The 4,681-nt window shown below is 40.5% G+C and overlaps 1 pseudogene across 1 annotated transcript; it reads right to left on the bottom strand.

Moving 5' to 3' along the window:
• Window positions 1-1,029: 1,029 nt before the first annotated feature.
• On the bottom strand, window positions 1,030-2,019 carry LOC308436509 (prostaglandin reductase 1-like; annotated as a pseudogene). The gene has a single exon. The product of its transcript is annotated as a prostaglandin reductase 1-like (transcript).
• Between the last annotated feature and the right edge of the window lie 2,662 nt (window positions 2,020-4,681).

Genomic DNA, 4,681 nt, shown 5'->3' on the forward strand with positions numbered 1-4,681 from the left:
CCCGATGTACCACTGGCAAAAGGCAGGGTCACTCTCTCATTCATTTGCTTTGGAGGCTCAGCTCAGTTACACCTACAGCTTTAGAGTCAGTTCCACTGTGCTGCCTAGTCAGGGCACTGGGCCTGCTCTCCTAAGTGCTGCAGCCAGTGGGGGGCTGGGCCAGCTCACCTGCAGTTACAATCTCCAGGCTGGCTCACCTGCACTTTCCACATCAGGGCCAGCTCCAATGGGCTGCTTGGGTGAGTGAGGTACAGGGCTCATTCTTCGGAGTTCTACAACCTCACTGGCTATAGAAGGAATAGCTCTTCCATTCTCATGAATTTGGGACCAGCTTTCCCAACTACCATAGGTGGGGTAGAGGGGCATCACACCCATGCCCACATTGGAAGAGTATTTTGATAACAGTAATTGACATCAAAAGACATCTTAGTTGTTGGCAGGTCCATGTGCCAGCAGAGGACCCTGAGCTGTATGAAATGAAGAAACAGAGCTGAGGGCATGCCCTCAGGTATGTTATCTGCCTCTTGTCTGTGGACACCATGTGATCAGTGGCCTCAAGATCTGGCTGCTGAAACTTCCCTGAAGTGATGATTTCTAACGAAGGTCAGACAGAAATGAATCTTTTCCCCTACAAGTTGCTTTTGTCAGGGTATTTTATCACAGCAACAGGGAAAGAAACTAAGATGCCTTCAGATTCAACAAAACACTGGGTTGATAAGGGTGAAATTCAAATCTCTCCTTTCTGAATCGTAACATTTATCTCTTACAGCAAAGACACAGTGAAAATAAGAACTAACATCTGACTGAATTATGTTCTCCACATAAAAATGGCACCACAAAGAGTCTATTGTAACAGGTTACAAATACTTCATTTTTTTTTTTTTTTTTTTTTTTTTTGGCAAAAACCACACGTGTTTTATTAGATAGGTCAAACTCCGTGCAATTACGTCCTTACGTCTATACATTTGTACTACATGGTAAACAGCTAATCCTCCAGGGGTGCTCCATGGACCTTTTTTTTTATTTTTTTCATGCTTTCACTATGGCCTTCCCCAGATTTTCTCCTTTCAAAATCCCCATGAACGCTGCGGGCATCTTCTCAAACCCTTCAGTGATGTATTCATGATACTGGATCTTACCCTCTGAGACCCAGTTCATCAAATCTCAGAGCCTTCTGGCGGACTTCTCCTTGCCAGCGAGTAACAATGACCCCCCCCAAATGCGGAGTTGCTGATAGATGATGACCTCGGGCGGTGGGCCTTGGGGACATGGGCCAGTGCGGTTGTACTGAGAAATAGCACCGCAGATAGCAATTCTTCCAAATGTCTTCATCTGGAGTATAACCGTGTTTGAAAACTCTCCACCTACATTATCAAAGTAGCAATCATAGCCTTCCGGAGAGGCTGTCCTCAAAGTTTCTTCCGGTGACTTCACCGTCTTGTAGTTAAAGGCCACGCCGAATCCAAGCTTCTTAAGATAGGCCACCTTTTCATCAGACCCTGCTGCACCCACAACTTTTCAGCCCTTGAGCTTAGCGATCTGCCCCACAACAGAGCCCACTGCTCCGGCTGCTGCATTGACCAGCACTGTTTCTCCACCCTTCACGCCACAGATGTCAAGCAAGCCAAGGTAGGCAGTGAGCCCTGGCATGCCAACTGTCCCCAATGCCAAAGACAGGGGTAACTTGTCCGGCCACTCTGCAGGCAGCTTCCTCAGTCCATTCCCATCAGAAATGGAATGTGATGTCCAACCTAACGAAGCCACTACAATTGTTCCTGTTGGGAAGGCTGGGTTTTTACTTTCCACAACTCTCGCCACTTGCTCGCCCATCATCGCATCGCCTTCCTTTAGTCTTTTTGTTGCAACTCTCATGTAAGGATCCACAGAGAGGAACAGGGCTTCCAGCAGGATCTCGTCATTATTTAAGGATGGGAGCTCAGTTGTCCTGAGCTTGAAGTTACCGTCATTAGGGAAGCCTTCAAAGTGCTTCTTCAGGACCCAGCTCTTGGCCTGTACCATCCTGATGCACGTAATCTCCCAGAAACTCTTTCCCCGGAGGCCGCTCTGACTCAAATACTTCATTTCTATGGACACATATAAAATTAACTCCACTGTCCATATACTCTTTGTCCAACATTGAACCAGGTGTTATGAACGTCTGAGCTAGAGTCCTGAGGCAATTAGTAAATCACCTAAACACACCAGAAAGCTGAAGAAAGACCACACATCATTTTGGTAGTTTTTGTTTGGTTGGTCAGGTTGTTTGTTTTGTTGTTGCTGTTGTTGTGTTTGTTTTGTTTTGTTTTGATAGAAAACATGCAGGGGCACAACACAAAGGAAATAGAATAGACATAGTTTGGATTTTTATAAAGAGGAGATTTAATGAAGAAGAAAGTCCTTCCAACAAAACATTGGGTCATAAAGTTAGACCAGGATTCTGCAGTGTCAAAATACCATGTTCCTGTTGCTGAAGTTCTCAGAGTATGTGCTTTGCCACCTGTACTCTGAAAAAAGGGTCATGTGAGCCCCTCTATTCAGATAACACTATTATGTGGTTTAATATAATGTAAACTGTCTTGGAATCACTGTGTAGAGGACACATGCTACACAAAGCTTCCAGACTCCTGTTCACAGAACTAATGAAGTTAACATTGGTCTCTTAATTTTATTTGCCTTTTCATTTTCTCCACATTAAGGAGAAGAAAATTAGATCAAAATTAATGTTTAGGCCCAGGAGATGGTGAACTTCATGTTTACTCTCTTTATTACTCCAAATGTGATTAAGTGTGTAGACTTCAATAAATGTACCTTCTGCCATGCATGTATCAATTTCAACAGTAATGAGCTCACATCCATTATAATTTATTTTAGCCAGATAATTAATACCATACTTGTTTATTTCTTCGATCATGAAAAAGAATGAGTGTTTGCTTACTCAGGGGTTTGCTTGGTGATGATTCAGTGGTATTTTGTGTGCAGCTAAGTTGCAGTGTAAAATAAGGCACAGGCTGAACAAGAGCCTCAAATCATCCATCATCGATCCACTGCTCACAACTAAGAGCAAAGAATATTACTGAAAAAGGTCCAGGCACATTCTTCTTTATTCTAACCAGTGCAATGTGATTCTTAAAAATCAGTAAACCATCAGGCAAGCATTTTAAGAATAATTCATTATATGATTAGTTACCTAAGATTCACCTTAAATATAATGATGTTCATTCCCATCATTTTATTTGAGAAACCAGGTTTCATCATGAATAAATTATCATATGACTCCCTTGCTATACTTTTCTGCTTCTCATTCACCCTGTCTGGTTGCTTCAGGTGTTTTCTGCCCCCTATGGCTTTGCTTTGACTTGCAAGTTGGCACTCGCATTGATGACTGAGTCATTTTCATGCTGAAGTTTGATAAGGTAAGATACAAGAAAATGAAAATCTAAATGGCAAATATTACTTCCCCATGATTTTATGCCTTATTTTCCTGGGTTTCAATGCTTTCCAAAGAAATAAACCAACCAATCCAGTGTGTGTGTGTGTGTGTGTATGTGTGTGTGTGTGTGTGTGTGTGTGTGTTCACAAGGTAAGTACACACATATATACCACTATATATATATATATATATATATATATATATATATATACATATATATATACACTAGACATGCATACAAAGACTCATGTATGAGTACTCATATACTATAAGGATATAAAAAAACTGGATTACATGAATATAGGCACGAGGAAGCTGAGAAGTTTAGAGAAATATATACCTTCAGGCTACAGTCAGACCCAACATAAACTGATGATGATCGGGTCTAGGTTGTCAAACGTATAAAGAGCAATGTTCCAGTTCAAGCATCCGTGGCAAGGGCACTTTTCTTTCTATTCGGCTCGGGCCCTCCATTTTTTTTTGGGGGGGGGATGAGGCAGACTCAAATGAACCAAAACAGCCTTGCTTTGGTTGCTCTACCAATTCAAGTATGGACCTCATCCAAACACACACTCAACAGACACATCCAGGATCATGTGAGACCAATGCTTGTGCACTCCTTGTCCCCATTGGTTGAGATTTAAAAAACTCATGTAACTTATTTTCTGAATAGCAACATTATATTTATAATTTTACTAAACTTTGTAAGCAACTCATACAAACAATGAAAACAGTTACCTAACTATTAAATTTCAGACAGTTGAACAATAAGTGGCTTGTTGTATACCAGCAATGTTATTTAATAAATACTTCTGCAGTAAAAAGTACTCTATAAGCATATATCAATCTAGATAGCATCTACTGATCATATGTATATACTGAGCCCTTCAAATGTGACAAATACAATTAAGAATCTGAATATTTTGTTGAATTGTAATTAATTTTAATTTAAATAGTCGTTTGTAACAAGTGCTTCCCTATCAGGTGTAATAACATCAGTGACACATTATTTCTTAAGAAAAACACATGTGATGAACAGCTTGATAATTTACATCTGAATTTAGGATGTAAATTATGCTTGTGCATACTTCCCTCAATGATCTACCAAATTAGAATTATAGATATATACATCTTTTGCCACTGGAGTATAGCTACCATCAAACTACTTATTTCAATCAAAGAGAAGTGAGACATAAGTTCTCTGATGTGAAGATGGCTTTTTCTTGATGGTAGTTCACCTACAAATAACAT

This window comes from Micromys minutus (genome assembly GCF_963924665.1).
Source record: "Micromys minutus genome assembly, chromosome: 24".
NCBI lineage: Eukaryota > Metazoa > Chordata > Mammalia > Rodentia > Muridae > Micromys > Micromys minutus.